Raw genomic sequence first — 18,449 nt, 5'->3', positions numbered from 1 at the left:
CTTTTTAGGACCTATATAACTAATGTATAGTGCATATGTTGTAGTTAAGTTCTTTTAACGATAACAGACAAACCCTTTATTGGTTAACTGTTATACTTTTATTATTTACTTATTAGACTATAATAAACATTTTGAGACGCGTTAGAACTTTTGGGAATGTGAATTACACATTTTGCACCATATAGTTCGCAAGGCACTTTTTAGGTCCTATATAACCAATGTATTGTGCAAATTTTGTAGTTAATTTCTTTTAACGATAACAGACAAACCTTTTATTGGTTAACAGTTATACTTTTATTATTTACTTATTGGACTCTAATAAATATTTTGAGACGCGTTAGAACTTTTGGGAATGTGAATTGCACATTTTGCACCATATAGTTCACAAGGCACTTTTTAGGTCCTATATAACCAATGTATAGTGCAAATTTTGTAGTTAAGTTCTTTTAGCGATAACAGACAAACCTTTTATTGGTTAACTGTTATACTTTTATTATTTACTTATTAGACTCAAATAAATATTTTGAGACGCGTTAGAACTTTTGGGAATGTGAATTACACATTTTGCACCATATAGTTCACAAGGCACTTTTTAGGTCCTATATAACTAATGTACAGGTATAGTGCATATGTTGTAGTTAAATGCTTTTAACGATAACAGACAAATCTTTCATTGGTTAACTGTTATACTTTTACTATTTACGTTTTAGACTCTAAGAAACATTTTGAGACGCGTTAGAACTTTTGGGAATGTGAATTACGCATTTTGCACCATATAGTTCACAAGGCACTTTTTAGGTCTTATATAACCAATGTATAGTGCAAGTTTCGTATTTAAGTTCTTTTAACGATAACAGACAAAACTTTTATTGGTTAACTGTTATACTTTTATTATTTACTTATTAGACTAATAAATATGTTGAGACGCGTTAAAACTTTTGGGAATGTGCATTAAACATTTTGCACCATATAGTTCACAAGGCACTTTTTAGGACCTAAATAACTAATGTATAGTGCATATGTTGTAGTTAAATTCTTTTAACGATAACAGACAAAGCTTTTATTGGCTAACTGTTATACTTTTTTTATTTACTTATTAGACTCTAATAAACATTTTGAGGCGCGTTACAACTTTTGAGAATGTGAATTACACATTTTGCACCATATAGTTCACAAGGCACTTTTTAGGTCCTATATAACCAATGTATAGAGCAAATTTTGTAGTTAAGTTCTTTTAACGTGAACAGACAAACCTTTTATTGGTTAACTGTTATACTTTTATTATTTACTTATTAGACTATAATAAACATTTTGAGACGCGTTAGAACTTTTGGGAATGTGAATTACACATTTTGCACCATATAGTTCACAAGGCACTTTTTAGGTCCTTATAACTAATGTACAGGTATAGTGCATATGTTGTAGTTAAATTCTTTTAACGATAACAAACAAACCTTTCATTGGTAAAGTGTTATACTTTTACTATTTACTTATTAGACTCTAAAAAACATTTTGAGACGCGTTAGAACTTTTGGGAATGTGAATTACACATTTTGCACCATATAGTTCGCAAGGCACTTTTTAGGTCCTATATAACCAATGTATTGTGCAAATTTTGAAGTTAATTTCTTTTAACGATAACAGACAAACCCTTTATTGGTTAACTGTTATACTTTTATTATTTACTTATTAGACTCTAATAAATATTTTGAGACGCGTTAGAACTTTTGGGAATGTGAATTGCACATTTTGCACCATATAGTTCACAAGGCACTTTTTAGGTCCTATATAACCAATGTATAGTGCAAATTTTGTAGTTAAGTTCTTTTAGCGATAACAGACAAACCTTTTATTGTTTAACTGTTATACTTTTATTATTTACTTATTAGACTCTAATAAATATGTTGAGACGCGTTAGAACTTTTGGGAATGTGCATTAAACATTTTGCACCATATATTTCACAAGGGACTTTTTAGGACCTATATAACCAATGTATAGTGCATATGTTGTAGTTAAATTCTTTTAACGATAACAGACAAATTTTTCATTGGTTAACTGTTATACTTTTACTATTTACTTATTAGACTCTAATAAACATTTTGAGACGCGTTAGAACTTTTGGGAATGTGCATTAAACATTTTGCACCATATATTTCACAAGGGACTTTTTAGGACCTATATAACTAATGTATAGTGCATATGTTGTAGTTAAATTCTTTTAACGATAACAGACAAAGCTTTTATTGGCTAACTGTTATACTTTTATTATTTACTTATTAGACTCTAATAAACATTTTGAGGCGCGTTACAACTTTTGAGAATGTGAATTACACATTTTGCACCATATAGTTCACAAGGCACTTTTTAGGTCCTATATAACCAATGTATAGAGCAAATTTTGTAGTTAAGTTCTTTTAACGTGAACATACAAACCTTTTATTGGTTAACTATTATACTTTTATTATTTACTTATTAGACTCTAATAAACATTTTGAAGCGCGTTACAACTTTTGAGAATGTGAATTACACATTTTGCACCATATAGTTCGCAAGGCACTTTTTAGGTCCTATATAACCATTGTATAGTGCATATTTTGTAGTTAAGTTCTTTTAACGATAACAGACAAACCTTTTATTGGTTAACTATTATACTTTTATTATTTACTTATTAGACTATAATAAACATTTTGAGACGCGTTAGAACTTTTGGGAATGTGAAGTACACATTTTGCACCATATAGTTCACAAGGCACTTTTTAGGACCTATATAACTAATGTATAGTGCATATGTTGTAGTTAAGTTCTTTTAACGATAACAGACAAACCTTTTATTGGTTAACTGTTATACTTTTATGATTTACTTATTAGACTATAATAAACATTTTGAGACGCGTTAGAACTTTTGGGAATGTGAATTACACATTTTGCACCATATAGTTCGCAAGGCACTTTTTAGGTCCTATATAACCAATGTATTGTGCAAATTTTGTAGTTAATTTCTTTTAACGATAACAGACAAACCTTTTATTGGTTAACAGTTATACTTTTATTATTTACTTATTAGACTCTAATAAATATTTTGAGACGCGTTAGAACTTTTGGGAATGTGAATTGCACATTTTGCACCATATAGTTCACAAGGCACTTTTTAGGTCCTATATAACCAATGTATAGTGCAAATTTTGTAGTTAAGTTCTTTTAGCGATAACAGACAAACCTTTTATTGGTTAACTGTTATACTTTTATTATTTACTTATTAGACTCAAATAAATATTTTGAGACGCGTTAGAACTTTTGGGAATGTGAATTACACATTTTGCACCATATAGTTCACAAGGCACTTTTTAGGTCCTATATAACTAATGTACAGGTATAGTGCATATGTTGTAGTTAAATGCTTTTAACGATAACAGACAAATCTTTCATTGGTTAACTGTTATACTTTTACTATTTACGTTTTAGACTCTAAGAAACATTTTGAGACGCGTTAGAACTTTTGGGAATGTGAATTACGCATTTTGCACCATATAGTTCACAAGGCACTTTTTAGGTCCTATATAACCAATGTATAGTGCAAGTTTCGTATTTAAGTTCTTTTAACGATAACAGACAAAACTTTTATTGGTTAACTGTTATACTTTTATTATTTACTTATTAGACTAATAAATATTGTGAGACGCGTTAAAACTTTTGGGAATGTGCATTAAACATTTTGCACCATATAGTTCACAAGGCACTTTTTAGGACCTAAATAACTAATGTATAGTGCATATGTTGTAGTTAAATTCTTTTAACGATAACAGACAAAGCTTTTATTGGCTAACTGTTATACTTTTATTATTTACTTATTAGACTCTAATAAACATTTTGAGGCGCGTTACAACTTTTGAGAATGTGAATTACACATTTTGCACCATATAGTTCACAAGGCACTTTTTAGGTCCTATATAACCAATGTATAGAGCAAATTTTGTAGTTAAGTTCTTTTAACGTGAACAGACAAACCTTTTATTGGTTAACTGTTATACTTTTATTATTTACTTATTAGACTATAATAAATATTTTGAGACGCGTTAGAACTTTTGGGAATGTGAATTACACATTTTGCACCATATAGTTCACAAGGCACTTTTTAGGTCCTTATAACTAATGTACAGGTATAGTGCATATGTTGTAGTTAAATTCTTTTAACGATAACAGACAATCCTTTCTTTGGTTAACTGTTATACTTTTACTATTTACTTATTAGACTCTAAGAAACATTTTGAGACGCGTTAGAACTTTTGGGAATGTGAATTACACATTTTGCACCATATAGTTCACAAGGCACTTTTTAGGTCCTTATAACTAATGTACAGGTATAGTGCATATGTTGTAGTTAAGTTCTTTTAACGATAACAGACAAAGCTTTTATTGGTTAACTGTTATACTTTTATGATTTACTTATTAGACTATAATAAACTATTTTAGACGCGTTAGAACTTTTGGGAATGTGAATTACACATTTTGCACCATATAGTTCACAAGGCACTTTTTAGGTCCTTATAACTAATGTAAAGGTATAGTGCATATGTTGTAGTTAAATTCTTTTAACGATAACAGACAAACCTTTCATTGGTTAACTGTTATACTTTTACTATTTACTTATTAGACTCTAAGAAACATTTTGAGACGCGTTGGAACTTTTCGGAATGTGAATTACACATTTTGCACCATATAGTTCGCAAGGCACTTTTTAGGTCCTATATAACTAATGTATTGTGCAAATTTTGTAGTTAATTTCTTTTAACGATAACAGACAAACCCTTTATTGGTTAACTGTTATACTTTTACTATTTACTTATTAGTCTCTAAGAAACATTTTGAGACGCGTTACAACTTTTGAGAATGTGAATTACACATTTTGCACCATATAGTTCACAAGGCACTTTTTAAATCGTATATAACCAATGTATAGTGCAAATTTCATAGTTAAGTTCTTTTAACGATAACAGACAAAACTTTTATTGGTTAACTGTTATACTTTTATTATTTACTTATTAGACTCTAATAAACATGTTGAGACGCGTTAGAACTTTTGGGAATGTGCATTAAACATTTTGCACCATATTGTTCACAAGGCACTTTTTAGGACCTATATAACTAATGTATAGTGCATATGTTGTAGTTAAATTCTTTTAACGATAACAGACAAAGCTTTTATTGGCTAACTGTTATACTTTTATTATTTACTTATTAGACTCTAATAAACATTTTGAGACGCGTTAGAACTTTTGGGAATGTGAATTACACATTTTGCACCATATAGTTCACAAGGCACTTTTTAGGACCTATATAACTAATGTATAGTGCATATGTTGTAGTTAGGTTCTTTTAACGATAACAGAAAAAAATTTGATTGGTTAACTGTTATACTTTTATAATTTACTTATTAGATTCAAATAAATATTGTGAGACGCGTTAGAACTTTTGGGAATGTGAATTACACATTTTGCACCATATAGTTCACAAGGCACTTTTTAGGTCCTATATAACCAATGTATAGAGCAAATTTTGTAGTTAAGTTCTTTTAACGTGAACAGACAAACCTTTTATTAGTTAACTGTTATACTTTTATTATTTACTTATTAGACTATAATAAATATTTTGAGACGCGTTAGAACTTTTGGGAATGTGAATTAAACATTTTGCACCATATAGTTCACAAGGCACTTTTTAGGTCCTTATAACTAATGTACAGGTATAGTGCATATGTTGTAGTTAAATTCTTTTAACGATAACAGACAAACCTTTTATTGGTTAACTGTTATACTTTTACTATTTACTTATTAGACTCTAAGAAACATTTTGAGACGCGTTAGAACTTTTGGGAATGTGAATTACACATTTTGCACCATATAGTTCACAAGGCACTTTTTAGGTCCTTATAACTAATGTACAGGTATAGTGCATATGTTGTAGTTAAGTTCTTTTAACGATAACAGACAAAGCTTTTATTGGTTAACTGTTATACTTTTATGATTTACTTATTAGACTATAATAAACTATTTTAGACGCGTTAGAACTTTTGGGAATGTGACTTACACATTTTGCACCATATAGTTCACAAGGCACTTTTTAGGTCCTTATAACTAATGTAAAGGTATAGTGCATATGTTGTAGTTAAATTCTTTTAACGATAACTAACAAACCTTTCATTGGTTAACTGTTATACTTTTACTATTTACTTATTAGACTCTAAGAAACATTTTGAGACGCGTTAGAACTTTTGGGAATGTGAATTACACATTTTGCACCATATAGTTCGCAAGGCACTTTTTAGGTCCTATATAACTAATGTATTGTGCAAATTTTGTAGTTAATTTCTTTTAACGATAACAGACAAACCTTTTATTGGTTAACTGTTAAACTTTTATTATTTACTTATTAGACTCTAATAAATATTTTGAGACGCGTTAGAACTTTTGAGAATGTGAATTACACATTTTGCACCATATAGTTCACAAGGCACTTTTTAGGTCCTATATAACTAATGTACAGGTATAGTGCATATGTTGTAGTTAAATTCTTTTAACGATAACAGACAAACCTTTCATTGGTTAACTGTTATACTTTTACTATTTACTTATTAGACTCTAAGAAACATTTTGAGACGCGTTAAAACTTTTGGGAATGTGAATTACACATTTTGCACCATATAGTTCACAAGGCACTTTTTAATTCGTATATAACCAATGTATAGTGCAAATTTCATAGTTAAGTTCTTTTAACGATAACAGACAAAACTTTTATTGGTTAACTGTTATACTTTTATTATTTACTTATTAGACTCTAATAAACATGTTGAGACGCGTTAGAACTTTTGGGAATGTGCATTAAACATTTTGCACCATATAGTTCACAAGACACTTTTTAGGACCTATATAACTAATGTATAGTGCATATGTTGTAGTTAAATTCTTTTAACGATAACAGACAAAGCTTTTATTGGCTAACTGTTATACTTTTATTATTTACTTATTAGACTCTAATAAACATTTTGAGACGCGTTAGAACTTTTGGGAATGTGAATTACACATTTTGCACCATATAGTTCACAAGGCACTTTTTAGGACCTATATAACTAATGTATAGTGCATATGTTGTAGTTAGGTTCTTTTAACGATAACAGAAAAAAATTTGATTGGTTAACTGTTATACTTTTATAATTTACTTATTAGATTCAAATAAATATTGTGAGACGCGTTAGAACTTTTGGGAATGTGAATTACACATTTTGCACCATATAGTTCACAAGGCACTTTTTAGGTCCTATATAACCAATGTATAGAGCAAATTTTGTAGTTAAGTTCTTTTAACGTGAACAGACAAACCTTTTATTAGTTAACTGTTATACTTTTATTATTTACTTATTAGACTATAATAAATATTTTGAGACGCGTTAGAACTTTTGGGAATGTGAATTAAACATTTTGCACCATATAGTTCACAAGGCACTTTTTAGGTCCTTATAACTAATGTACAGGTATAGTGCATATGTTGTAGTTAAATTCTTTTAACGATAACAGACAAACCTTTTATTGGTTAACTGTTATACTTTTACTATTTACTTATTAGACTCTAAGAAACATTTTGAGACGCGTTAGAACTTTTGGGAATGTGAATTACACATTTTGCACCATATAGTTCACAAGGCACTTTTTAGGTCCTTATAACTAATGTACAGGTATAGTGCATATGTTGTAGTTAAGTTCTTTTAACGATAACAGACAAAGCTTTTATTGGTTAACTGTTATACTTTTATGATTTACTTATTAGACTATAATAAACTATTTTAGACGCGTTAGAACTTTTGGGAATGTGACTTACACATTTTGCACCATATAGTTCACAAGGCACTTTTTAGGTCCTTATAACTAATGTAAAGGTATAGTGCATATGTTGTAGTTAAATTCTTTTAACGATAACTAACAAACCTTTCATTGGTTAACTGTTATACTTTTACTATTTACTTATTAGACTCTAAGAAACATTTTGAGACGCGTTAGAACTTTTGGGAATGTGAATTACACATTTTGCACCATATAGTTCGCAAGGCACTTTTTAGGTCCTATATAACTAATGTATTGTGCAAATTTTGTAGTTAATTTCTTTTAACGATAACAGACAAACCTTTTATTGGTTAACTGTTAAACTTTTATTATTTACTTATTAGACTCTAATAAATATTTTGAGACGCGTTAGAACTTTTGAGAATGTGAATTACACATTTTGCACCATATAGTTCACAAGGCACTTTTTAGGTCCTATATAACTAATGTACAGGTATAGTGCATATGTTGTAGTTAAATTCTTTTAACGATAACAGACAAACCTTTCATTGGTTAACTGTTATACTTTTACTATTTACTTATTAGACTCTAAGAAACATTTTGAGACGCGTTAAAACTTTTGGGAATGTGAATTACACATTTTGCACCATATAGTTCACAAGGCACTTTTTAATTCGTATATAACCAATGTATAGTGCAAATTTTGTAGTTAAGTTCTTTTAACGATAACAGACAAAACTTTTATTGGTTAACTGTTATACTTTTATTATTTACTTATTAGACTCTAATAAACATGTTGAGACGCGTTAGAACTTTTGGGAATGTGCATTAAACATTTTGCACCATATAGTTCACAAGACACTTTTTAGGACTTATATAACTAATGTATAGTGCATATGTTGTAGTTAAATTCTTTTAACGATAACAGACAAAGCTTTTATTGGCTAACTGTTATACTTTTATTATTTACTTATTAGACTCTAATAAACATTTTGAGACGCGTTAGAACTTTTGGGAATGTGAATTACACATTTTGCACCATATAGTTCACAAGGCACTTTTTAGGACCTATATAACTAATGTATAGTGCATATGTTGTAGTTAAGTTCTTTTAACGATAACAGAAAAAAATTTGATTGGTTAACTGTTATACTTTTATAATTTACTTATTAGATTCAAATAAATATTGTGAGACGCGTTAGAACTTTTGGGAATGTGAATTACACATTTTGCACCATATAGTTCACAAGGCACTTTTTAGGTCTTATATAACTAATGTACAGGTATAGTGCATATGTTGTAGTTAAATTCTTTTAACGATAACAGACAAACCTTTCATTGGTTAACTGTTATACTTTTATTATTTACTTATTAGACTCTAATAAACATGTTGAGACGCGTTTGAACTTTTAGGAATGTGCATTAAACACTTTGCACCATATAGTTCACAAGGCACTTTTTAGGACCTATATAACTAATGTATAGTGCATAGGTTGTAGTTAAACTCTTTTAACGATAACAGACAAAGCTTTTTTTGGCTAACGGTTATACTTTTATTATTTACTTATTAGACTCTAATAAACATTTTGAGGCGCGTTTCAACTTTTAAGAATGTAAATTACACATTTTGCACCATATAGTTCACAAGGCACTTTTTAGGTCTCATATAACTAATGTATAGTGCAAATTTTGTAGTTAAGTTCTTTTAACGATAACAGACAAACCTTTTATTGGTTAACTGTTATACTTTTATTATTTACTTATTAGACTCTAATAAACATTTTGAGACCCGTTAGAACTTTTTGCAATGTGAATTGCACATTTGGCACCATATAGTTCACAAGGCACTTTTTAGGACCTATATAACTAATGTATAGTGCAAATTTTTTAGTTAAGTTCTTTTAACGATAACAGACAAACCTTTCATTGGTTAACTGTTATACTTTTATTATTTACTTATTAGACTCTAAGAAACATTTTGAGACGCGTTAGAACTTTTGGGAATGTGAATTACACATTTTGCACCATATAGCTCACAAGGCACTTTTTAATTCGTATATAACCCATGTATAGTGCAAATTTCATAGTTAAGTTCTTTTAACGATAACAGACAAAACTTTTATTGGTTAACTGTTATACTTTTATTATTTACTTATTAGACTCTAATAAACATGTTGAGACGCGTTAGAACTTTTGGGAAGGTGCATTAAACATTTTGCACCATATAGTTCACAAGGCACTTTTTAGGACCTTAAAACTAATGTGCAGGTATAGTGCATATGTTGTAGTTAAATTCTTTTAACGATAACAAACAAAGCTTTTATTGGTTAACATTTATACTTTTACTATTTACTTATTAGACTCTAAGAAACATTTTGAGGAGCGTTAGAACTTTTGGGAATGTGAATTACACATTTTGCACCATATAGTTCGCAAGGCACTTTTTATGTCCTATATTACCAATGTATAGTGCAAATTTTGTAGTTAAGTTCTTATAACGATAACAGACAAACCTTTTATTGGTTAACTATTATACTTTTATTATTTACTTATTAGACTATAATAAACATTTTTAGACGCGTTAGAACTTTTGGGAATGTGAATTACACATTTTGCACCATATAGTTAGCAAGGCACTTTTTAGGTCCTATATAACTAATGTATTGTGCAAATTTTGTAGTTAAGGTCTTTTAACGATAACAGACAAACCCTTTATTGGTTAACAGTTATACTTTTATTATTTACTTATTAGACTCTAATAAATATTTTGATACGCGTTAGAACTTTTGGGAATGTGAATTACACATTTTGCACCATATAGTTCACAAGGCACTTTTTAGGTCCTATATAACTAATGTACAGGTATAGTGCATATGTTGTAGTTAAATTCTTTTAACGATAACAGACAAACCTTTCATTGGTTAACTGTTATACTTTTATTATTTACTTATTAGACTCTAAGAAACATTTTGAGACGCGTTAGAACTTTTGGGAATGTGAATTACACATTTTGCACCATATAGTTCACAAGGCATTTTTTAGGACCTATATAACTAATGTATAGTGCATGTGTTGTAGTTAAATTCTTTTAACGATAACAGACAAAGCTTTTTTTGGCTAACGGTTATACTTTTATTATTTACTTATTAGACTCTAATAAACATTTTGAGGCGCGTTTCAACTTTTAAGAATGTAAATTACACATTTTGCACCATATAGTTCGCAAGGCACTTTTTAGGTCCTATATAACTAATGTATAGTGCAAATTTTGTAGTTAAGTTCTTTTAACGATAACAGACAAACCTTTTATTGGTTAACTGTTATACTTTTATTATTTACTTATTAGACTCTAATAAACATTTTGAGACGTGTTAGAACTTTTTGCAATGTGAATTGCACATTTGGCACCATATAGTTCACAAGGCACTTTTTAGGACCTATATAACTAATGTATAGTGCAAATTTTTTAGTTAAGTTCTTTTAACGATAACAGACAAACCTTTCATTGGTTAACTGTTATACTTTTATTATTTACTTATTAGACTCTAATAAACATTTTGAGACGCGTTAGAACTTTTGGGAATGTGAATTACACATTTTGCACCATATAGCTCACAAGGCACTTTTTAATTCGTATATAACCCATGTATAGTGCAAATTTCATAGTTAAGTTCTTTTAACGATAACAGACAAAACTTTTATTGGTTAACTGTTATACTTTTATTATTTACTTATTAGACTCTAATAAACATGTTGAGACGCGTTAGAACTTTTCGGAAGGTGCATTAAACATTTTGCACCATATAGTTCACAAGGCACTTTTTAGGACCTTAAAACTAATGTACAGGTATAGTGCATATGTTGTAGTTAAATTCTTTTAACGATAACAAACAAAGCTTTTATTGGTTAACATTTATACTTTTACTATTTACTTATTAGACTCTAAGAAACATTTTGAGGAGCGTTAGAACTTTTGGGAATGTGAATTACACATTTTGCACCATATAGTTCACAAAGCACTTTTTAGGTCCTATATAACCAATGTATAGTGCAAATTTTGTAGTTAAGTTCTTTTAACGATAACAGACAAACCTTTTATTGGTTAACTGTTATACTTTTATTATTTACTTATTAGACTCTAATAAACATTTTGAGGCGCGTTACAACTTTTGAGAATGTGAATTACACATTTTGCACCATATAGTTCGCAAGACACTTTTTAGGTCCTATATAACCAATGTATAGTGCAAATTTTGTAGTTAAGTTCTTTTAACGATAACAGACAAACCTTTTATTGGTTAACTATTATACTTTTATTATTTACTTATTAGACTATAATAAACATTTTGAGACGCGTTAGAACTTGTGGGAATGTGAATTACACATTTTGCACCATATAGTTCCCAAGGCACTTTTTAGGACCTTAAAACTAATGTACAGGTATAGTGCATATGTTGTAGTTAAATTCTTTTAACGATAACAGACAAACCTTTCATTGGTTAACTGTTATACTTTTACTATTTACTTATTAGACTCTAAGAAACATTTTGAGACGCGTTAGATCTTTTGGGAATGTGAATTGCACATTTTGCACCATATAGTTCGCAAGGCACTTTTTAAATCGTATATAACCAATGTATAGTGCAAATTTCAGAGTTAAGTTCTTTTAACGATAACAGACAAAACTTTTATTGGTTAACTGTTATACTTTTATTATTTACTTATTAGACTCTAAGAAACATTTTGAGACGCGTTAGAACTTTTGGGAATGTGAATTACACATTTTGCACCATATAGTTCACAAGGCACTTTTTAAATCGTATATAACCAATGTATAGTGCAAATTTCATAGTTAAGTTCTTTTAACGATAACAGACAAAACTTTTATTGGTTAACTGTTATACTTTTATTATTTACTTATTAGACTCTAACAAACATGTTGAGACGCGTTAGAACTTTTGGAAATGTGCATTAAACATTTTGCACCATATAGTTCACAAGACACTTTTTAGGTCCTATATAACTAATGTATAGTGCATATGTTGTAGTTAAAATCTTTTAACGATAACAGACAAAGCTTTTATTGGCTAACTGTTATACTTTTATTATTTACTTATTAGACTCTAATAAACATTTTGAGACGCGTTAGAACTTTTGGGAATGTGAATTACACATTTTGCACCATATAGTTCACAAGGCACTTTTTAGGACCTATATAACTAATGTATAGTGCATATGTTGTAGTTAGGTTCTTTTAACGATAACAGAAAAAAATTTGATTGGTTAACTGTTATACTTTTATAATTTACTTATTAGATTCAAATAAATATTGTGAGACGCGTTTGAACTTTTGGGAATGTGAATTACACATTTTGCACCATATAGTTCACAAGGCACTTTTTAGGTCCTATATAACCAATGTATAGAGCAAATTTTGTAGTTAAGTTCTTTTAACGTGAACAGACAAACTTTTCATTGGTTAACTGTTATACTTTTACTATTTACTTATTAGACTCTAAGAAACATTTTGAGACGCGTTAGAACTTTTGGGAATGTGAATTACAAATTTTGCACCATATAGTTCACAAGGCACTTTTTAGGTCCTTATAACTAATGTACAGGTATAGTGCATGTGTTGTAGTTAAGTTCTTTTAACGATAACAGACAAACCTTTTATTGGTTAACTGTTATACTTTTATGGTTTACTTATTAGACTCTAATAAACTATTTTAGACGCGTTAGAACTTTTGGGAATGTGAATTACACATTTTGCACCATATAGTTCACAAGGCACTTTTTAGGTCCTTATAACTAATGTAAAGGTATAGTGCATATGTTGTAGTTAAATTCTTTTAACGATAACAGACAAACCTTTCATTGGTTAACTGTTATACTTTTGTTATTTACTTATTAGACTCTAAGAAACATTTTGAGACGCGTTAGAACTTTTGGGAATGTGAATTACACATTTTGCACCATATAGTTCGCAAGGCACTTTTTAGGTCCTATATAACTAATGTATTGTGCAAATTTTGTAGTTAATTTCTTTTAACGATAACAGACAAACCTTTTATTGGTTAACTGTTATACTTTTATTATTTACTTATTAGACTCTAATAAATATTTTGAGACGCGTTAGAACTTTTGAGAATGTGAATTACACATTTTGCACCATATAGTTCACAAGGCACTTTTTAGGTCCTATATAACTAATGTACAGGTATAGTGCATATGTTGTAGTTAAATTCTTTTAACGATAACAGACAAACCTTTCATTGGTTAACTGTTATACTTTTACTATTTACTTATTAGACTCTAAGAAACATTTTGAGACCCGTTAGAACTTTTGGGAATGTGAATTACACATTTTGCACCATATAGTTCACAAGGCACTTTTTAATTCGTATATAACCAATGTATAGTGCAAATTTCATAGTTAAGTTCTTTTAACGATAACAGACAAAACTTTTATTGGTTAACTGTTATACTTTTATTATTTACTTATTAGACTCTAATAAACATGTTGAGACGCGTTAGAACTTTTGGGAATGTGCATTAAACATTTTGCACCATATAGTTCACAAGTCACTTTTTAGGTCCTATATAACTAATGTATAGTGCATATGTTGTAGTTAAATTCTTTTAACGATAACAGACAAAGCTTTAATTGGCTAACTGTTATACTTTTATTATTTACTTATTAGACTCTAATAAACATTTTGAGACGCGTTAGAACTTTTGAGAATGTGAATTACACATTTTGCACCATATAGTTCGCAAGGCACTTTTTAGGTCCTATATAACCAATGTATAGTGCAAATTTTGTAGTTAAGTTCTTTTAACGATAACAGACAAACCTTTTATTGGTTAACTGTTATACTTTTATAATTTACTTATTAGATTCAAATAAATATTTTGAGATGCGTTAGAACTTTTGGGAATGTGAATTACACATTTTGCACCATATAGTTCACAAGGCACTTTTTAGGTCCTATATAACCAATGTATAGAGCAAATTTTGTAGTTAAGTTCTTTTAACGTGAACAGACAAACCTTTTATTGGTTAACTGTTGTACTTTTATTATTTACTTATTAGACTCTAATAAACATTTGGAGACGCGTTATAACTTTTGGGAATGTGAATTACACATTTTGCACCATATAGTTCACAAAGCACTTTTTAGGTTTTTATAACTAATGTACAGCTATAGTGCATATGTTGTAGTTAAATTCTTTTAACGATAACAGAAAACTTTTATTGGCTAACTGTTATACTTTTATTATTTACTTATTAGACTATAATAAACATTTGGAGGCGCGTTACAACTTTTGAGAATGTGAATTACACATTTTGCACCATATAGTTCACAAGGCACTTTTTAGGTCCTATATAACCAATGTATAGAGCAAATTTTGTAGTTAAGTTCTTTTAACGTGAACAGACAAACCTTTTATTGGTTAACTGTTGTACTTTTATTATTTACTTATTAGACACTAATAAACATTTTGAGACGCGTTAGAACTTTTGGGAATGTGAATTACACATTTTGCACCATATAGTTCACAAGGCACTTTTTAGGTCCTATATAACTAATGTACAGGTATAGTGCATATGTTGTAGTTAAATTCTTTAAACCATAGCAGACAAACCTTTTATTGGTTAACTGTTATACTTTTATTATTTACTTATTAGACTCTAAGAAACATTTTGAGACGCGTTAGAACTTTTGGGAATGTGAATTACACATTTTGCACCATATAGTTCACAAGGCACTTTTTAGGTCCTATATAACCAATGTATAGTGCAAATTTTGTAGTTAAGTTCTTTTAACGATAACAGACAAACCTTTTATTGGTTAACTGTTATACTTTTATTATTTACTTATTAGACTCTAATAAATATTTTGATACGCGTTAGAACTTTTGGGAATGTGAATTACACATTTTGCACCATATAGTTCACAAGGCACTTTTTAGGTCCTATATAACTAATGTACAGGTATAGTGCATATGTTGTAGTTAAATTCTTTTAACGATAACAGACAAACCTTTCATTGGTTAACTGTTATACTTTTACTATTTAGTTATTAGACTCTAAGAAACATTTTGAGACGCGTTAGAACTTTTGGGAATGTGAATTACACATTTTGCACCATATAGTTCACAAGGCATTTTTTAGGACCTATATAACTAATGTATAGTGCATGTGTTGTAGTTAAATTCTTTTAACGATAACAGACAAAGATTTTTTTGGCTAACGGTTATACTTTTATTATTTACTTATTAGACTCTAAGAAACATTTTGAGACGCGTTAGAACTTTTGGGAATGTGAATTACACATTTTGCACCATATAGCTCACAAGGCACTTTTTAATTCGTATATAACCCATGTATAGTGCAAATTTCATAGTTAAGTTCTTTTAACGATAACAGACAAAACTTTTATTGGTTAACTGTTATACTTTTATTATTTACTTATTAGACTCTAATAAACATGTTGAGACGCGTTAGAACTTTTGGGAAGGTGCATTAAACATTTTGCACCATATAGTTCACAAGGCACTTTTTAGGACCTTAAAACTAATGTACAGGTATAGTGCATATGTTGTAGTTAAATTCTTTTAACGATAACAAACAAAGCTTTTATTGGTTAACATTTATACTTTTACTATTTACTTATTAGACTCTAAGAAACATTTTGAGGAGCGTTAGAACTTTTGGGAATGTGAATTACACATTTTGCACCATATAGTTCACAAAGCACTTTTTAGGTCCTATATAACCAATGTATAGTGCAAATTTTGTAGTTAAGTTCTTTTAACGATAACAGACAAACCTTTTATTGGTTAACTGTTATACTTTTATTATTTACTTATTAGACTCTAATAAACATTTTGAGGCGCGTTACAACTTTTGAGAATGTGAATTACACATTTTGCACCATATAGTTCGCAAGAAACTTTTTAGGTCCTATATAACCAATGTATAGTGCAAATTTTGTAGTTAAGTTCTTTTAACGATAACAGACAAACCTTTTATTGGTTAACTATTATACTTTTATTATTTACTTATTAGACTATAATAAACATTTTGAGACGCGTTAGAACTTGTGGGAATGTGAATTACACATTTTGCACCATATAGTTCCCAAGGCACTTTTTAGGACCTTAAAACTAATGTACAGGTATAGTGCATATGTTGTAGTTAAATTCTTTTAACGATAACAGACAAACCTTTCATTGGTTAACTGTTATACTTTTACTATTTACTTATTAGACTCTAAGAAACATTTTGAGACGCGTTAGATCTTTTGGGAATGTGAATTGCACATTTTGCACCATATAGTTCACAAGGCACTTTTTAAATCGTATATAACCAATGTATAGTGCAAATTTCAGAGTTAAGTTCTTTTAACGATAACAGACAAAACTTTTATTGGTTAACTGTTATACTTTTATTATTTACTTATTAGACTCTAAGAAACATTTTGAGACGCGTTAGAACTTTTGGGAATGTGAATTACACATTTTGCACCATATAGTTCACAAGGCACTTTTTAAATCGTATATAACCAATGTATAGTGCAAATTTCATAGTTAAGTTCTTTTAACGATAACAGACAAAACTTTTATTGGTTAACTGTTATACTTTTATTATTTACTTATTAGACTCTAATAAACATGTTGAGACGCGTTAGAACTTTTGGGAATGTGCATTAAACATTTTGCACCATATAGTTCACAAGACACTTTTTAGGTCCTATATAACTAATGTATAGTGCATATGTTGTAGTTAAAATCGTTTAACGATAACAGACAAAGCTTTTATTGGCTAACTGTTATACTTTTATTATTTACTTATTAGACTCTAATAAACATTTTGAGACGCGTTAGAACTTTTGGGAATGTGAATTACACATTTTGCACCATATAGTTCACAAGGCACTTTTTAGGACCTATATAACTAATGTATAGTGCATATGTTGTAGTTAGGTTCTTTTAACGATAACAGAAAAAAATTTGATTGGTTAACTGTTATACTTTTATAATTTACTTATTAGATTCAAATAAATATTGTGAGACGCGTTTGAACTTTTGGGAATGTGAATTACACATTTTGCACCATATAGTTCACAAGGCACTTTTTAGGTCCTATATAACCAATGTATAGAGCAAATTTTGTAGTTAAGTTCTTTTAACGTGAACGGACAAACTTTTCATTGGTTAACTGTTATACTTTTACTATTTACTTATTAGACTCTAAGAAACATTTTGAGACGCGTTAGAACTTTTGGGAATGTGAATTACAAATTTTGCACCATATAGTTCACAAGGCACTTTTTAGGTCCTTATAACTAATGTACAGGTATAGTGCATGTGTTGTAGTTAAGTTCTTTTAACGATAACAGACAAACCTTTTATTGGTTAACTGTTATACTTTTATGGTTTACTTATTAGACTCTAATAAACTATTTTAGACGCGTTAGAACTTTTGAAAATGTGAATTACACATTTTGCACCATATAGTTCACAAGGCACTTTTTAGGTCCTTATAACTAATGTAAAGGTATAGTGCATATGTTGTAGTTAAATTCTTTTAACGATAACAGACAAAG

The sequence above is a fragment of the Clavelina lepadiformis genome, chromosome 2 (assembly GCF_947623445.1).
Source record: "Clavelina lepadiformis chromosome 2, kaClaLepa1.1, whole genome shotgun sequence".
Lineage (NCBI taxonomy): Eukaryota > Metazoa > Chordata > Ascidiacea > Aplousobranchia > Clavelinidae > Clavelina > Clavelina lepadiformis.
The sequence above is the reverse complement of the archived record's forward strand: the minus strand, read 5'-3'. Positions refer to the sequence as shown.